Below are 20760 nucleotides of genomic sequence, written 5' to 3' on the forward strand. Positions count from 1 at the left end.
GAACCAAATTACTATTAAATAACTTGCAGCCTTCAAATCAGAAAGAGTTACAAATTATAACATACCGAATTTGTCTGCTATTCCAGGCTTAAATTATCATAAGTTGAACATGAAATAATTCGTCAATGAAATCCGAACTAATCAATTAAATAAACTATAACTGGAAAAACAGGTTCCATTATCTTTGAACCCGTACATCTGAACCCGTAATTTGAGCCCAGAACAATTGCACCTGTATACTATTGCACCTATGGACATTTGAACCCATACATTTCCACCCATGGATTTTAGCACCCGCATATAGATTGAGCCCGCGGACATTTGAACCCGTGTACGTTTGCACCCGCGTACATTTTAACCCATGTACATTTGCACCCGCGGACATTTAAACCCGTGTACGTTTGCACTCGCGTATATTTGAACCCATGTACATTTGCACCCGCGGACATTTGAACCCGTGTACGTTTGCACCCACGAACATTTGCACCCGCGGACATTTGAACCCATGTACATTTGAACCCACGAACATTTGCACCCACGGACATTTGAACCCATGTATATTTCCACCCACAGACATTTGAACCCACGTATATTTGAACCCGCGTACATTTGAACCCACGGACATTTGAACCCGCGTATATTTGAACCAACGTATATTATATTTGAACTCGCGTACATTTGAACCCGCGTACATTTGAACCCACGTACATTTTCACAAAAAATGTTTGCCCCAACGGCAATTTCCAGTCGCAAATAATTTTCATGTTACAGGCGCAAGCTCAATATTCTAAATGTCAACACTGTTTCACTTGTAGTTAGTTTTGGTGTATATGCATTTACCCGCTTCTACGAAGCAAGCATTTTTGAGTGTCATTGTAGTCCGAGGGATAAACGTCTCTTAACGATATAAACAACATTGTTCTGCCAAGGTCTTTTTTCTTTTGCTGTTTTTTTTTTACATTGACATTTGTAAATCCTTATCTCATTCGCTCCAAAACAGACGATGACCTAGAAAGCGGTATTTCGTTGAAATACCTGAAACCAGGGCTAATAAGGAACAAATATCTTACAGACCAATGAAGTCTTAAATGAGGGTCTTACTAAAACTAGCTTTACAGTAATATTTTTAGTGGTCAACTCCTATAAGTTTGTTCTGAAATTATTGCACCGAAAACGCCTACTATGATATCCCGCCCAGCATGAGATTTGGGAGCTCTGTGGCCACTTCATGTTTTCTTGCTAGCATGTTTACGAAATTGTTATATGTATGCATACACGACCACGCTTTACTGTTGAAAATAAGTGTTGTCTCAAATCAGGTTTTGCCATTTTTCCTAAAATCAATCTATAAATTGAATACTATTGTCTGTATATAAATAAATAAACGCACAGATTCTTCGTTTCTAAGAAAATATGAAATTAAGATAATGAGACTATGCCATTTTTGTAACAACATGTTCATAGCCAAATGCCAGTTTTATTGAAGTATTGTTTCATTAGAATGTCAGAACAAAACTATACATAGAAATCGTAAGTCATGTAAATATGTTGAATATTCGAAAGTGAAGAATTTTTAAAATCATTATCGTGGCCAAAAATGGTTTTTGCTGTTTACACTATTTAGAGTGAATTGAACATATTCAGCATATAGGGTCTGTTAAATATGATATTGCAATTTACAAACGACGTCATAGGTTACGGATTACATTTATTTTAATATTTCAATAAAGTTATCACTCACAAATTTGTGTCGAATGGGCGATCAATTTTGAGATAGAATAGCTATGGACGTTTTACAAAATAGGAATTTATCAATTATGATACAATAGTTAAACAACAAATCAAAATAATGACGATAAACGAAATTTAACGATATCACGATCAAAGTCAAAATCAAATAGACTGCATTTGAGCTATTGAGTGGAGATACCTCAGCTTGTCGGTTTCAGTTTCATATGAAAAACTTTAACTGACAACCTAACAGCAAGTTGTACATACTTTGATCTTTGGTGGGCCGTAACTCCTACATGAGCATTTGCCGCAGTCAGTTTGTGGACCGCAATGTTATTTTGTAGGCCATTCAGCAAACCCCATATACTCGGATGTTTGCATCGGAACATTCCTTGTAAGGCGTTGTTAAATCCTTCTCCAGCGTTTGTTGTTCTTGAGGCCGAAGGCATCATTTCAATCTCTTTGGCATAGTTTCACAATCGAGGGGGAAATCTTGCTTCTCTTGGACGTGAACCCACTTGAGGTCCACGAATGTAGGTAGATTCAAAATATTGCAAAAATTGATTGCATTCGGGCGAATCTTCGAAGGTGTCGCAAGGCAAGACTTCGGCAACCTCGTTAATGGGAACAAAAGCCAGAGCTGCCAAACTTCTAATTTTCAGATTGAAAGAGGGTAAACATTCAAACTTCTCTTTTAATCCGATAGAACCAACTTTTCGAATTATAGCTTGTGACAGGTGAAAATAACATCCTTTAATATCGGCCAGAGGAAATTGTGCATGGAATGCATTGATAGCTGCTATTTCAAAATCAACAATGATTTTGGTGGGGTTAGCATTTGGGAAAATGATTTTCAACACTTCCAACATCTGAACGTATGTTTCTTGTCGCTTGTCTCGTAATAGGAAATATACGCATGGTGGATAGGGTGCGCCCACTTTACAGTGAATTGTATACAACTGGAAGAAAATATCGGGCACCACATCAAATGTACCGTCGCCAAGATATGTGTCACTATCTAGATGTGCAAGTAGTGATCGATCTCCAATGGCCATTATCCGATGACGATCCTCCAGGCCAGTGTCATGCAAAATGATATCTAAATATTCGCTCGGAATATCAAAGCTTGCACTTGTAGGATTCGTACGTGAACAATTTTTCTGTCGCCTTACTCTGCGTATATTGGCCTCCAGAGTCGACTTGCCTGGCAAGCGCATTAGTACATCTGTTGATCTATTATTCAATACTTCACCTAAAATATATCTTGTCGATGTATTTGATGGTGTTGATGCTGCTTCTTTTAATCTTGCACGGATGATCCCAACTTCAGTCTTAATGCTGTCGCCAGAATGACTGTGATATCCTAGTTCTTTTATTACATTTTCACCGATCGTAACAACAGTCGATATACATCGAAATTTCCTAAACTGACGGCAGCGCCAATGAGTAGCATCTGAAACCCGATCATTTCGCTTACAATATTCGTGGGTTTTGTAAATCAGTAAGTCGTTTCCTCTTGTGGTCTTGGAAAATGTAGGCGCCATGTTTCCAACTTATTTTCGCAAAGGGACTTGTCATATTCGCAGCTGCAACGTCCTGGAGAAACAGTTTGAAATTGTCTGCGAGGGAAAAAGGGCATTGATGCGAGGAAAAACTTTGCACGGGATCGAACTATCTGCGAGGGAAAAAGGGCATTGATGCGAGGAAAAACTTTGCGCGGGATCGAACTAACACATCAATTAAAATCCTTGCTCGCGCTCTTCAAGAGTCGTCGACCGTTCAAAGCACAAATCATACTCCCCAATTTTGGCTCGCATTCTACAGCGGAACATTTTGTCCATTGAGTCTTATGATATCGACAATTGCGATGACAATGACAGACGGAGTATAATATAAATATATAATATAATTTAAATATATAGAAAATAGTTGTAATAAAGCCTTCGAGTATATAATCGAGAATTCCATGGTAATATTGATTGTTTTCGCAACGTATGCATTTGGAGAAAGAATCCTAAGTGTACCTTCCAATCCTATATACTATAGTATATAGCATGGAAGGATAAGGGTGTATATGTAAAGACGCCAATATCCGTAAATGCAAATGCCCATGGGTGTAGATGTTCATGGGTGCAAATGTCTGTGGGTACAATTGTACGCGGGTGTAAAAGTACGCGGGTGTAAATGTATGTAGGTTCAAATGTCCGCGGGTGCAAATGTACATGGGTTTAAATGTCCGCGAGTGCAAATGTTCGTGGGTTCAAATGTACATGGGTTCAAATGTACGCGGGTGCAAATGTACACGGGTTCAAATGTACGCGGGTGCAAACGTACACGGGTTCAAATGTCCGCGGGTGCAAATGTACATGGGTTCAAATGTACGCGGGTGCAAACGTACACGGGTTCAAATGTCCGCGGGTTCAATCTATATGCGGGTGCTAAAATCCACGGGTGGAAATGTATGGGTTCAAATGTCCGTAGGTGCAAATGTCCATAGGTGCAATAGTATACAGGTGCAATTGTCCTGGGTTCAAATTACGGGTTCAGATGTACGGGTTCAAATGTACGTAGGTTCAAATGTGCTGTCACCGGAAAAACAATCACAAAGGCCATAATCTACATTATATAATCGTTCTAATGTCAAAACAGAAAGTCAAGGTCGCTAAACAATTTCAACTTATTTACAAATTACAACGAAACGAGCGCCATTCTCTGCAAAAGTGAAGCGCTATCTAAAGCAAATTACCGAAACTATCCCTGTCTAAGCGAGACATGTCTGGGCCAAAGCGTATATATAATATGGGCAAGCAATTGCCACGACTCTCTCAATTGTTTCGTAACAAAGTGTGTGGAAGCACACTGTCAGACTGTCACTCAAGGGAAATTACGGCGTCAACAATAACAAATAAATTACTACACAAGTTAAACGGACGCAATGTTTAAGTCAATACAAAAATCAAGTGAATGCGATTCTCGACGTAACAAGCAGTACAAATATTTACACATAGAACCGTGAGTAATGGTGTTGCTGATGTTATGTGTCCGCCATTTGGTTTGGGCGAAGAAATTACTATACAGTAGGCATCGAAACAACGTCACATTATGACCTCCCGTTAAACGACATCGCCGGTACGTTATTGTACGAAAACCTAAAATTAATCTTGGCTGCGCAAGTCAATGAGCTAAGATTTGTACGCCAATGCAGAGAATGCATTGATATAACGCTGAACTTGTACACGACGTTATTCTATCATTGAGTTGTGGGAAGGTTACATTTTTGATGGCATTCACGTGCGCGTTTACTACACAAATATAAACAGACAAATATAATGGAATTGCTGGATACTTTGTACTAAGCTCCCGTCGCTGTTGCAAGAATGTGTGATCTGAGATAAACACCCCTGTCACGTTTCAAAATAAAAAATAAGTAATTATGCAGTTAGGGTTTTAAGTTAGGAACGATTTGAAATCTTGAGTTTCCGGCTGAATCTACATCCCTCACCTTACCTGAATAATTACTATTTCTATTTAATTCAAGCGTTGGCGGGGTGTTGTTTTGGGGTGGGGCTTGGTACAAAATATCCTGAGAATATTACTGTGAACTAGGTATTATACGGTGTATGAAGCAAATCCCAACCGTCATTTGCATTCTGCATCTTTGAGATCACGCGTCAGAAGCGTGATCGGGTCCTAACGACAACCTGGAGTAATTATTAAAGTAATCAGAAACAATCAGTTAGCTTTTTTCGTCAAATATTTTTGCGCGGGAAGCCACAAGCGAAATCGCTTCTAGTCAGTCACAAATGTTCGTGGCAAGATTATTTTGTGTAGGATGTATGGATAGGCTGACTGTGGGTTATGACAGTGAGTTCGAAACAATATTCAGGTGAGCTAAATGTTCTTTATACCTATTGTTTTCATTGCTATTATATTGCTAGTATTTTACTATTATATAAGTGGTAAATTAGATGTTTTCGGGCCTATACGAATTGGAATTATTGCCCAAATACAGAAGTGTAGATTGATGGATGATTCTCTTTTGTATCGAACTCACTAACATCGGGTTCCATCGTTCCCTCAGAAATAGGCCAAACTTAAATGCTATGTGGCAATACATAAACTTATTAACGTAATGCACTGAACTACGTAAGCTGCATTCAACATGGTACGCTTTACATGAATGTAATGCGTAACTTTCAAAACTTTTGCAAATGTAGTGCAAAATCCATGGTTTAATAGAGATTCGCCGTAGCCTTTTTACTTTGATATATTATTGTGTATAGATTGGATCTTTGTACAAAGACCCTACCAACGTTCAAAATAAGAGAATTAGTAATTATCCTGTTTAAGTTAGGAATGCAGATTGCGCTGGAAATTCGAATTTTTAAATCATTTCTAACCCCAAATGGATAATTACTAATATGTCATTTTAAAACGTGGCGGGAGCTTTGTGCAAAAGATCCGATAGATTCAGTCCCGCTATTCACTGAATATGCTAGCTACAGTTCTGCGATAGTTTATTTATCAATATCTTAACTTTTTTTCAGGTGCAGAAGTATTAGAGGTAAAGATTCAAAGACACAAAGTAACGAACGGGGAATATTACAAGTAAATATTATTTAAACATTTCATTTGACTTTCGACACCTAATGATTCCTGTACACCACTGTTTTTGTTTAAAATGCTAAACAATTCGACGCGAGCGCACCGCGTCTCGCGTCTTGCGATCAGCGTCAGCATTGTTATGCCACTCATTTGATCTTGTGTGTTTCTCTCGAAATTGTAAGATTTAGATTTTGCACAAGTTTTAATAATTGTATTTCGAAGCAGAAGTCCAAAAAAGTACTATAAATATATTTCCTTGTATTAAACTGGTGTACTCTTTGCGATCCCTAAAATTTGTTTCGCGCTTCCCTGCTGGATATCGATCCCCAGTTTGCGAACCCAACCGTGAACAATGTGATAATGCTTCAAATTACTGATCAGAGGTAATTAGTCATATACACCACGAAACAGTTATAAAACGACAATGGGTATTTTATTGTTATTTTTATATTTACAATTTGTGCAGTTGAAAACTACACCTGATATGTTATAAAGTATATATTTGAAATTTATTGGCAATCGCTGAAGAATTTTTATTCGTCCGAATTTTCTAAGTTTTGGATTTTATGAAAATAAATATCGAAATTTACCCGTTACGTATTTTATTAAAACTTACGAAATTTTTAAAGAAAATATTCAGAAAAGAGTCTTACTTTAAGAATACAAAATGAGGTACAATATAATACACTAACATATCATTTTAACTAACTATCATTTTAACATAAGCATAGCTTTGCAGTGTCTCTGTCAAATAACATTTGTGTAAATTAACTACCTGAAAATGCCATAGTTGACTCAACGAAATTTAGTTCAATTCAAATTTAGAATTGGCTTACACCAAATCACGACATATACATTGATTTTCAGCGTTTTCATTGCACCAAAAGAAATTCGTCAAGTGTCAGGTTTTCATCACTGAGTGAGATGGAGGCCTATCAAGTCTGAAGAGCAAGTATGTAACCAAATCATTCGAAATCTTTCAATTTACATGTCTATAAATAAATGATATATTGTATTTTTTTCGGGAAATATACAGACAAATTATTGCTTTTCATATATTGAGTATAAGCTTAGTATTGTTTCGTCTGTCAAATGAAATTTCCTATAAATTACAACCTCAAAATTTCATAATAACATGATTCGCACAACTACCGTTTTATTCTGGCTATTGAGTCGGCCCAGTGAATCAGGCGGGGGTCATTTTTTAGAAATGAAATTAGGCTTTTTTCGTTCCCGCCCAATAGTCGAGACACAATATTGCATTGCATTATATATGTAGTATATTATATATGTAGTATATAGTATAATGGCCGTTTCTGTCGCACAATATTCAGTCCATGACAACGACAGGAATTTAAAATGTCTTTCTGTTTTAATTTAATTGTGTTCGTGGTAACTCGCGACTGCGTCGACTTACGACAAGATGATAGTTTTGTACATATTTTTTGCGATCTTGCGAATTTGTTATCGCCGTTAGTAAAATCCTGCTTTCTGCTATAAAGTTCCGGAAAGTACAACTTGATTTAGCACTTATAAAAATATATTGAAAAGTTTATTAGTAAATCAAAAACACATATTCATGGCCTTGGCTTTACTATTAAGTTAATTGTGATGATTTCAATCTGCAATTGTACTGACGAAATAAAAGCAATTCTACTCAGAAAATAAGTGCCCGATTATATTTTGTTTTGATACGTATTTTTGTGAATTCGACAAATCTGAGTTGTTCGTACAACACCTACGGCGCTCCAGTACTATGCGTACCAATGTGGAGACAGTAAGGCAAAGAATCCTAAAAAAAAAATGCCCTGGTGCGTACGTATACTACGGTAGAATCCAAACTTTGCGATTTTTAATGTCTAAAAAAGCGTTTTTAATCGGTCGCGGACAATCATAAAACAAAACTTATGTTATTATCCGTATTATTTTTAGTATTTTGTATTGCCGCTTTTTAATTTAGAAAATTTGGGTTGCCACCATTGACACCTACCAGAAAAAAAATTATTCCTCGTTGTTCGAACTCGCGAACTCTATCGAAGGTGTGTTTTCGTCGGAAATCCGCAAGTGAGTTGTGAAATCCAATCGTTTGATTAAGAGACGCGTCACCTGTCACCAAATTTTCGAATAGTAAATTGCTATTTTAATAGTTGATTATTCGAATATATGCCAAGTTCTACTCATTGACCAGTAATTATTGACTCGAATAGTGTTATGTGAATAAACTTGCCTTTATGTTTTATGTAAATTCTAATGTAAATCGTAACTTGGCTGATAGTTAAGTTTCGCAAAAACGTTTGCGGCTCGCAGTAAATTTATTGCTCGTTGGGGACTCATTCAAACGCTCCGCGGACTATTCGAGATTTTGCTCCGCGGACTCATTTGAGACCGCGGACTCGGGTTGGGAAACACTGATCTAAAGTATATTCATAGCTTCTCTGTGCTCCTGTCAAATTACATTTTCTGTTCAATTCAAATCATTATTATACAAAATTTACCTACATTTCATTATCTTATATAAATTTCAGCTTTCTGAAACACTTCTTGAAAGCGGAAAAGACAATTCATTATTATATCTAAAGACGTGCGGAGTTATTTGTCCGATTATGCATCACTGTGAGAGGTGGCTGCTTCGAGTCTAAAGAGCAAGTATGTTATCAAATTCTTTTGAATCTTCCTAATCTACACTCGTCACCATTATTCACGGATACCCACAATAAATTTTGAAATTTTTATCTATTACTATTCCTAAGTGAGTTGAAATTACTTTACCTAATTTAAATGCTAAAATTTTTAATGGGGTTAATACCAGACATAAATAAATCTGAATTTTATAGATAAATTAAATATATTAAGCTGTAGACTTAAAAAAACATATCAAATTTGGGGTCGAACACGCTTTTGGTGTTCTTAGAATACTGAAAAAGTCCTAATAACCTACGCGATGGCATTTTGGTAGAATCGCCGATAGTTTTCGTCAGCGTGACGTGTTTTTATTAAAACCCCTCTTACAGCGGCTAAGCTCATATGAGAGAATATTTACGCTTAATTTTGTGCTCGGTAAACTACTGTTAGTATCGCTCTTAGCTCTTTGTTGACGTTATCGCCTGATATGAGTGACGCAAAGTGCGAATTCTATAAATAGCGTGGATTTCAAAATCGCCTGTCAGACGTCTGAAAATGTCGACTCAGCTCAGACAGGAAACACTCCTTTATTATGACTTATTGTTGGTTTAGCATGTATTTTCAGTCATATATACTATCCCTGACCATCCCTGGCGCTGTGTTGTTTTGATAAATATGATTTCGACTGCTCCATAGTTGGCAGAAGTATGGAGATTTTTTGTAGTTGAAAAAAACGTAAAATTAATGGTAATTTTAACGCGTAAATGCGCTTATGGGATTGTTTACGCCGTTCTACGCGCATTTCCGTCGAAAAAATTTATTTTTTTTGCGTTGGGGGTGGTCTGTGCAGTAATAATAAGAGCTGTGACGTCATCAAAATCAGTAATTTTAGCCTTGAACTTGATACACCTGTAAATACAATTGTGAATTTCAGAGTAATAACCATTTATGCTATAATAGGCGTTTCGGTAATGTTGTGTTAGGAAAAACACAACTGCCTCTACTGTACACAGAATTTCTCAAGGTCCAATTTTTTTTTAGAAATTTTTTTGGAGTGTGTTTCAAAGATATATTGCTGAATAGAATTCTAGCACAAGCTTTTAAAAATCCATAAGAGAAGCTTTAGGGCTTAGTGGTTGACAAATAAAATAACTTTAAAAATACTATGTCAAATAAATTAGGTCAATAGCGCCGAGAAGGAACAACTTATGTGCTTATTCTCTCTGAATCACAATTTTTTTTGGCATATGCCTGTATTGTTTTACAATCTACGAGGACGACGATAACTTGTTTTTCTTGTGCGAAACTAAGAGTTCAGTGTGCGAAACAAGTTAGAATACTATATTATAAAAATCGGTGAAGAGAAGCTGAGAATAAATGATAAAGAGGTGAATCCGCAACCCAATTTTTTGATTGAAAAGCGGCATTATAAAATATCAAAACTAAATTCTAAAACGGAAGATTTCACCATAAGTTTTGTTTCAGCAGTCTCGTAGCAAATTGAAAACGCTTTTTAGACATTGTAAATTTGTGTTATGTTAGGATTTTTATAAAATGTGTACAACCATACAATATAGTAACTGAAATCGAAACACAGTAAATTGTTCGCGCGATGTACCTTTTGTCTATTTTAAAACTACCGATGGAGCCCAATACTTCTTTTTCTCGGTATGTGACGATATTATATAAGATAATTAATGCAAAATATATCAACAATTTTTTTTTCCAATATTGGAAATTACAATCGTTCGTATTTTGTCCCTATCTTTAAAATAATTTTGAGTGCCGAAAAAACTAATCAAATTTGATTAACCTCAAAATATGATTCCGGTCTCCTTATAGTTGGCAGTTTGGGACGTATTATATGCAGTTTTTAAGTGGTTCTCTATGATACTATAAAAAAGAACCGACTAAGCTCAGAAATGTAACTGTAAATTATCATGGTTTCCCAAACTTTTTAGTCGCAGTAATATATACAGTAAAATATACAACTTCATTCATAAATCATAGTTTATAGTGTTTTCAATGAGATATATTATCTCAGTGATCTTCCAGAGATATTTTTTTTAATTTTTAGTGACATTTTCGTCAGCCACAATCTCAAATCACCTCGTTTACTAATCGACTGGCAATTTCTTTGTTTGGATAGCACTTGTTGGATAGCATAGTAAATGAAGGAATCCAGGTTTCTGCCTTCTGCCTTTTTTGCATGGTTTGTCAAATTATGAGAGATTTTCATTAAAAAGATGCATCTTTACAAAAATCACGCATTGATGCATCTTTATAAAAATCAGGCATTGATGCATCTCTTGAATATAACATATGAATTTTATTTCCTTATTTCATTGCATTTCAAAGCATTGTAAAGGAGAATTCAAATATTTTCTACGATATTGAACCCCTGCACAGTGGACTCAGCATCAACTTTTTTGCGTGCTATCATTCGTCTAATTATATTTAAATTGTAGGCTCGTTAAACGATTAACTGGTTTATACCACCTGGTAGTAAACAGTTAAAAAGCATGCCATTCATGTTCCGATCCAGAATCGCAATAAATTTTCAATACTGATAATATTGGAGTGAGTCTAATCAAGTACATTAATATAACCGTTGATCTTACTACCTTCGGTGCTGGTTAACCATGCACTTCGTGTCCCAAACTGAAATTTTCAATAAAGATAATATATAAATTAGGCCAATTGCACCAATGTAGACGTAAATCCCCTACGCCCGACTTATACTTCCCTTGGTAGTCCCAGTAACCAATAAACCATACGTTTCATGTTGATATGTGTTCGAAGCTGGCAATCCTTGTTACTCCCAGTAACCATACAATTCAGGTTAATAAGAGTTCAATGCTAGCAATCCTTGGTAATCCAAGTAACCATACGATTCATATTGATAAGTGTTCGAAGCTGGCAATCCTTGGTAATCCGAGTAACCATACGACTCGTACTGATAAGTGTTCGAAGCTGGCAATCCTTGGTAGTCCAAGTAACCATACAGTTCATATTGATAAGTGTTCGAAGCTGGCAATCCTTGGTAGTCCAAGTAATCATACGGTTCATATTGATAAGTGTTCGAAGCTGGCAATCCTTGGTAATCCGAGTAACCATACGACTCATACTGATAAGTGTTCGAAGCTGGCAATCCTTGGTAGTCCAAGTAATCATACAGTTCATATTGATAAGTGTTCGAAGCTGGCAATCCTTGGTAATCCGAGTAACCATACGACTCATACTGATAAGTGTTCGAAGCTGGCAATCCTTGGTAGTCCAAGTAACCATACAGTTCATATTGATAAGTGTTCGAAGCTGGCAATCCTTGGTAGTCCAAGTAATCATACGGTTCATATTGATAAGTGTTCGAAGCTGGCAATCCTTGGTAGTCCAAGTAATCATACGGTTCATATTGATAAGTGTTCAAAGCTGACGATTCTTGTTAGTCCAAGTAACCATACGGTTCATATTGATAAGTGTTCGAAGCTGGCAATCCTTGGTAGTCCAAGTAACCATACAGTTCATATTGATAAGTGTTCGAAGCTGGCAATCCTTGGTAGTCCAAGTAATCATACGGTTCATATTGATAAGTGTTCAAAGCTGACGATTCTTGTTAGTCCAAGTAACCATACGGTTCATATCGATAAGTGTTCGAAGCTGGCAATTCTTGTTAGTCCAAGTAACCATACGGTTCATATTGATAAGTGTTCAAAGGTGGCAATTCTTGTTAGTCCAAGTAACCATACGATTCATATCGATAAGTGTTCAAAGCTGACAATTTTTGTTAGTCCAAGTAAACATACGGTTCCTATTGATAAGTGTTCAAAGCTGGCAATTCTTGTTAGTCCAAGTAACCATACGGTTCATATTGATAAGTGTTCAAAGCTGGCAATTCTTGTTAGTCCAAGTAACCATACTGTTCCTATTGATAAGTGTTCAAAGCTGGCAATTCCTGTTAGTCCAAGTAACCATACGGTTCCTATTGATAAGTGTTCAAAGCTGGCAATTCTTGTTAGTCCAAGTAACCATACGGTTCATATTGATAAGTGTTCAAAGCTGGCAATTCTTGTTAGTCCAAGTAACCATACGGTTCATATTGATAAGTGTTCAAAGCTGGCAATTCCTGTTAGTCCAAGTAACCATACGGTTCCTATTGATAAGTGTTCAAAGCTGGCAATTCTTGTTAGTCCAAGTAACCATACGGTTCCTATTGATAAGTGTTCAAAGCTGGCAATTCTTGTTAGTCCAAGTAACCATACGGTTCATATTGATAAGTGTTCAAAGCTGGCAATTCTTGTTAGTCCAAGTAACCATTCGGTTCATATTGATAAGTTCATATTGATAAGTGTTCAAAGCTGGCAATTACTGTTAGTCCAAGTAACCATACAGTTCATATTGATCGCGTAACAGCGCGTATTAGAATGTTTGCGACTTGGCAGAGGTATCGAGATTTTTTTAAACGTGAAAAAAACGTAAAATTAATGGTAATTTTCACGCGTAACAGCGCGTATTAGAATGTTTGCGGCTTTCTACGCGCATTTCCGTCGGAAAAAGTATAATTTTTTGCATCGAGGGGGCGTGTGCACTAATAATTAGAGATGTGGCGTCATCAAAATCGTCAATTTAAGCCTTGAACCTAGAAATTCTGTAAATACAATCGTGAATGTTAGAGTAACCATTCTTGCTATAATAGTGGTTTTGGTGTTGTTCTGTCGGAAAATAACACAAGTCGGAAAATAACACGTTGAAATAAAAATTATTTTATTAGGAATAATTATTAACCCTATACTAGACGCAAAATTTCGCAAGTTCAATAGAAATTTTGAAATTTTAGCGTAAAAATTTTTTTTTTAGATGAGTGCGTTTTACATATATTGCTGAATAGAGCTCTATCACACGCTAATAAAAAGCCATGAGTGAAGCTTTAGGGCCTAATGGTTGACAAAAAAAATAACCCATGTAAAATGGCACCAGACCGACCGGTTGGGGAGGGTTAAAACACCATTAATATTATTTAAAGTTGGAATAGGCATAATAATACTGAATATTACGACTTCTAACATGTCTAACTTCGTTACAAGCACAGTCCTTGTCATTCTGTATACCATATCATATACCCTTTTTTTATTTTTCTTGAAAATCGTTTTCACCACAAATGGTAAGTCACGCGAAGTACCATACTATGTATGTGGATCTGACAGAGGGTAGTAATGTAGTTGTTAACCCCCTTGTCTGTTAATACCCTTATTGATATTCTGTTGAGCGTTGGAAGTTGAATTGTATTTCAAATAACAATAACATATAAGTGTATTAATATAACCTTAAATCTCACACCCAGTGGTACATTCAACCATATGGTTCGTGTCCTAAAATTAAATTTCCTATAGTTTACTATAGCCGTAAATACCTTATAACTAGTATAGACCTTCATTGGTAGTGTTTCTAGAATCCATGCTTTCATGTCCATAAGTTTTCAAATCTAGAAATATATTCCCTATTTCTTCATAGTTTATTTCGAGTATTAATATGTTATGTTCTTATAATGAATGTATAATATCTACAATCCCTGTGGGTAATGTAACTTGGTAATGTAATGTAACCGTTTGAAAACCACTGTACTAGTAAATAATTGACTTGTCAATATTTATATGATATACAATATATTGCACTGACAGATCATTCAAATTAAGTACAAATTGTAATTTTTGTGGAAATCAGCAAATAATTTTAGAATAAACGAAAAATTATTAATTTATTTTTTTATACTTGTATATACTAGTATAAGCTTAGCTTCTCTGTGTCCCTGTTATGTACAATTCCAAAGATTGATAATGATATAGTTCGAACAACTATATCTCTTCTCTGTATTTCTGTCAAATAGCATCTTCTGTGATTCAAATAACTTGATAGTGTCTTAGGTCAACGAAATTTTGTTTCATCTAAAGTTAGATAGACTCGGTATACACATGATCATGACATTAAATTGATTTTTTTTTATGTATTTTATTATAATGTTAATTTTGCTTCACCTCTACCAAACAGCATTTTTTGTAATCTATAAATCCAATACTTGATAATGAAACTATATATTTATTTTCAGTTTTCTAAAACACTACTTGAAAGAGTCATTGTATCAAAGGGAATCGACATTGTTAATAGTCTGGTGCATCACGGAGTGAGATGGAAGCCTATATAGTCTAAAGAGTAAAGAGCAAGTATGTAATCTTCTAAATCTTTCAATTCATATTTTGTCAGGTATAAACTGATATATATATCATGTTAAATCCCACTAGTCAGGAAGAGCTGCAAATATTTGAATTATCCTCACAAGATATCCAAAATATTTCGCCCAATTTTATTGATATAATTTCGTGAAGTCATGTAATGCAATTGTTTCCACACGCTAGTTCATGGGCAGGTGTTCAGTTTTTTTTTTATGCTATAAATTTTGTTGCTTTGTTAATTTCGTATACCTAATTTCTGAAAATACGCGGTTTAGGTTTCTTATCGGGCGTTCAGCTATCGATGGCAAGTATCGAAGTATGTAAGTGCCAGTCGCCAGCCATGAAGGGTTATAATACTGTCAATGGGGCATTTGCGGTTGCATTCAATTTGTCGGGCCTCATTTTATAGTATTTGTTATATTCATATTTTATGGGTTTAGTTTCTTCGCCATAGCGTTTTGTTAGTTTTTCAATATTCTTAGAACAGTAGTTTCAACCAGGGTTCAATCGAGTTTTTGGTGTTCGTTGGAGCTGTTCCAGGGTTTCGACGAGGGTCCTTTAAATTAAAACAGTTTTTTATTATGGCACTTTTCTATCACATCGTTCTCGAATTATGCAAATTTAATTAGAGTTCATCTCAGATATTTAAACTTACACGTTCAACAACTAATAAATTAGCTTTGCTATTTATATAGTGTGCGCAGTTGTACGTTTTAGTGAACCCGTTATCTCCACGGATGTCGCGCGCTTGGGTGTTTGTGTTTATATGATAGTGCTCTTAGATGCTTTTTGCTTACGACTTTGAAACATCTTGGACTGTCATGAAAAACCTAGGATTTTCAAGATGAATCTTCTCATTTTCCATAACCTTGCACGAAATTAGGCTTCCCCTTTATAAAGTTAGGATTGGGCTCCTAATTTCAACTGTTCGGTACAATGTGGTTTGGCGAGAGCTTTCAGGATAGCGCATGGTTTCGACAGGCTCGGAAAGGTTAAGGTTAACTAGAATTTGAAAAATCACACAACGTTACGTAGTATTATTTTTTTCGATGTTGCCATTGCGAGAGTAAGAACAGACAGGCACAAATAGATTTGCTGAAATATATATCCAATTCATATCGAATTATATTTTCTGTTATTTATAAATCCAAAACTTGACATAGTTCATATAGTTCACATAATGACATAGTTCGAAAAATTACTGGTACATTCAAATTTTCTCCCCCAAGTCGAAATTAAATCGAAATAATTAAATATTCTTCTGAAATTAATAAATTTTTGTAAAATTTACCGTCTTCGAATACCACATTGTGCCACCACAACTTTTTGTTGAATAATTTTTTTTATATTAGTTCTCGATTTAATGGAATATTTGAATTATTCCCCGCTAGGTCGGAAAAGTTCGAAATAGTTCAATATTTTTGAAAAAACTTATTGTGTTTCAAGTATATTACCACTAGGGGTGTGCAAAATCGAATATTTTTTTCCGAGTCGAATAGTTCGAATATTTTTTACGAATACCGAATAGTCGAATAACGAATATTTTTTTAAAATACAACGGGGGTCCGTCGGAGGTCGATACTCCCTTCGAAAATTAGAAGAAACTTGAAGTCGACGACATAGCGTTTTTTTTTTACTGGTAAAATTTATTAAAATCGCTAATTGTTTTTGTGGCCGCGATCCTAAAGTTCGTAATCTGTATTCCCGCCCGATTCATTTTTTCGAAAGTATTAATTCTTGCGGGTCGGCGGACATCGAAGGAACAACTTATGTGCTTATTCTCTCTGAATCACAATTTTTTTTGGCATATGCCTGTATTGTTTTACAATCTACGAGGACGACGATAACTTGTTTTTCTTGTGCGAAACTAAGAGTTCAGTGTGCGAAACAAGTTAGAATACTATATTATAAAAATCGGTGAAGAGAAGCTGAGAATAAATGATAAAGAGGTGAATCCGCAACCCAATTTTTTGATCGAAAAGCGGCATTATAAAATATCAAAACTAAATTCTAAAACGGAAGATTTCACCATAAGTTTTGTTTTAGCAGTCTCGTAGCAGATTGAAAACGCTTTTTAGACATTGTAAATTTGTGGTATGTTAGGATTTCTATAAAATTTGTACAACCATACAATATAGTAACTGAAATCGAAACACAGTAAATACTTACTTTTCTCCCAATACTTCTTTTTCTCGGTATGTGACGATATTATATAAGATAATTAATGCAAAATATATCAACATTTTTTTTTTCCAATATTGGAAATTACAATCGTTCGTATTTTGTCCCTATCTTTAAAATAATTTTGAGTGCCGAAAAAACAAATGCACTGCACTGCACTGCGATCCTACATATAGATAATGTCACATTTGAAAATACGCTCGTTGTCATATTTCGACGCTACTGCTGTCAAATTTTATTAATGATGTTATTACTTCTTTTGACAGTCACAAAATTAGCAAAGTCATTATTTTAATAAGTAATCGAATGGCTCGCGGAGCCCCTAAGTTTCTCTCACCGAGCATTTTGAGAACCTCTGCACTAATAGACCAAGGGAGAAATTTTCGTCAGAGTGTTTGAAGTATCGAAGACGCAAAATTTCGCAAGTTCAATAGAAATTTTGAAATTTTAGCGTAAAAATTTTTTTTTTAGATGAGTGCGTTTTACATATATTGCTGAATAGAGCTCTATCACACGCTAATAAAAAGCCATGAGTGAAGCTTTAGGGCCTAATGGTTGACAAAAAAAATAACCCATGTAAAATGGCACCAGACCGACCGGTTGGGGAGGGTTAAAACACCATTAATATTATTTAAAGTTGGAATAGGCATAATAATACTGAATATTACGACTTCTAACATGTCTAACTTCGTTACAAGCACAGTCCTTGTCATTCTGTATACCATATCATATACCCTTTTTTTATTTTTCTTGAAAATCGTTTTCACCACAAATGGTAAGTCACGCGAAGTACCATACTATGTATGTGGATCTGACAGAGGGTAGTAATGTAGTTGTTAACCCCCTTGTCTGTTAATACCCTTATTGATATTCTGTTGAGCGTTGGAAGTTGAATTGTATTTCAAATAACAATAACATATAAGTGTATTAATATAACCTTAAATCTCACACCCAGTGGTACATTCAACCATATGGTTCGTGTCCTAAAATTAAATTTCCTATAGTTTACTATAGCCGTAAATACCTTATAACTAGTATAGACCTTCATTGGTAGTGTTTCTAGAATCCATGCTTTCATGTCCATAAGTTTTCAAATCTAGAAATATATTCCCTATTTCTTCATAGTTTATTTCGAGTATTAATATGTTATGTTCTTATAATGAATGTATAATATCTACAATCCCTGTGGGTAATGTAACTTGGTAATGTAATGTAACCGTTTGAAAACCACTGTACTAGTAAATAATTGACTTGTCAATATTTATATGATATACAATATATTGCACTGACAGATCATTCAAATTAAGTACAAATTGTAATTTTTGTGGAAATCAGCAAATAATTTTAGAATAAACGAAAAATTATTAATTTATTTTTTTATACTTGTATATACTAGTATAAGCTTAGCTTCTCTGTGTCCCTGTTATGTACAATTCCAAAGATTGATAATGATATAGTTCGAACAACTATATCTCTTCTCTGTATTTCTGTCAAATAGCATCTTCTGTGATTCAAATAACTTGATAGTGTCTTAGGTCAACGAAATTTTGTTTCATCTAAAGTTAGATAGACTCGGTATACACATGATCATGACATTAAATTGATTTTTTTTTATGTATTTTATTATAATGTTAATTTTGCTTCACCTCTACCAAACAGCATTTTTTGTAATCTATAAATCCAATACTTGATAATGAAACTATATATTTATTTTCAGTTTTCTAAAACACTACTTGAAAGAGTCATTGTATCAAAGGGAATCGACATTGTTAATAGTCTGGTGCATCACGGAGTGAGATGGAAGCCTATATAGTCTAAAGAGTAAAGAGCAAGTATGTAATCTTCTAAATCTTTCAATTCATATTTTGTCAGGTATAAACTGATATATATATCATGTTAAATCCCACTAGTCAGGAAGAGCTGCAAATATTTGAATTATCCTCACAAGATATCCAAAATATTTCGCCCAATTTTATTGATATAATTTCGTGAAGTCATGTAATGCAATTGTTTCCACACGCTAGTTCATGGGCAGGTGTTCAGTTTTTTTTTTATGCTATAAATTTTGTTGCTTTGTTAATTTCGTATACCTAATTTCTGAAAATACGCGGTTTAGGTTTCTTATCGGGCGTTCAGCTATCGATGGCAAGTATCGAAGTATGTAAGTGCCAGTCGCCAGCCATGAAGGGTTATAATACTGTCAATGGGGCATTTGCGGTTGCATTCAATTTGTCGGGCCTCATTTTATAGTATTTGTTATATTCATATTTTATGGGTTTAGTTTCTTCGCCATAGCGTTTTGTTAGTTTTTCAATATTCTTAGAACAGTAGTTTCAACCAGGGTTCAATCGAGTTTTTGGTGTTCGTTGGAGCTGTTCCAGGGTTTCGACGAGGGTCCTTTAAATTAAAACAGTTTTTTATTATGGCACTTTTCTATCACATCGTTCTCGAATTATGCAAATTTAATTAGAGTTCATCTCAGATATTTAAACTTACACGTTCAACAACTAATAAATTAGCTTTGCTATTTGTATAGTGTGCGCAGTTGTACGTTTTAGTGAACCCGTTATCTCCACGGATGTCGCGCGCTTGGGTGTTTGTGTTTATATGATAGTGCTCTTAGATGCTTTTTGCTTACGACTTTGAAACATCTTGGACTGTCATGAAAAACCTAGGATTTTCAAGATGAATCTTCTCATTTTCCATAACCTTGCACGAAATTAGGCTTCCCCTTTATAAAGTTAGGATTGGGCTCCTAATTTCAACTGTTCGGTACAATGTGGTTTGGCGAGAGCTTTCAGGATAGCGCATGGTTTCGACAGGCTCGGAAAGGTTAAGGTTAACTAGAATTTGAAAAATCACACAACGTTACGTAGTATTATTTTTTTCGATGTTGCCATTGCGAGAGTAAGAACAGACAGGCACAAATAGATTTGCTGAAATATATATCCAATTCATATCGAATTATATTTTCTGTTATTTATAAATCCAAAACTTGACATAGTTCATATAGTTCACATAATGACATAGTTCGAAAAATTACTGGTACATTCAAATTTTCTCCCCCAAGTCGAAATTAAATCGAAATAATTAAATATTCTTCTGAAATTAATAAATTTTTGTAAAATTTACCGTCTTCGAATACCCCATTGTGCCACCACAACTTTTTGTTGAATAATTTTTTTTATATTAGTTCTCGATTTAATGGAATATTTGAATTATTCCCCGCTAGGTCGGAAAAGTTCGAAATAGTTCAATATTTTTGAAAAAACTTATTGTGTTTCAAGTATATTACCACTAGGGGTGTGCAAAATCGAATATTTTTTTCCGAGTCGAATAGTTCGAATATTTTTTACGAATACCGAATAGTCGAATAACGAATATTTTTTTAAAATAC

General features: G+C 35.0%; 1 long non-coding RNA gene across 3 annotated transcripts in view; it reads left to right on the forward strand.

Moving 5' to 3' along the window:
* The first annotated feature begins 5551 nt into the window (after positions 1-5551).
* Positions 5552-20760, forward strand: part of LOC120347567 (uncharacterized) — a 38452-nt gene continuing 23243 nt past the window's right edge. For 2 of the 3 annotated variants that reach the window (XR_013479116.1, XR_013479117.1), the window contains exons 1-4: positions 5552-5617; positions 6279-6339; positions 7204-7288; positions 8862-8982. This is a non-coding gene — a long non-coding RNA (uncharacterized LOC120347567). Of the gene's footprint in view, positions 5618-6278; positions 6340-7203; positions 7289-8861; positions 8983-15058; positions 15174-19080; positions 19196-20760 lie in introns of all 3 variants that reach the window. The other variant, XR_013479115.1, reaches the window with a different exon arrangement.

The sequence above is a fragment of the Styela clava genome, chromosome 11 (genome assembly GCF_964204865.1).
Source record: "Styela clava chromosome 11, kaStyClav1.hap1.2, whole genome shotgun sequence".
Lineage (NCBI taxonomy): Eukaryota > Metazoa > Chordata > Ascidiacea > Stolidobranchia > Styelidae > Styela > Styela clava.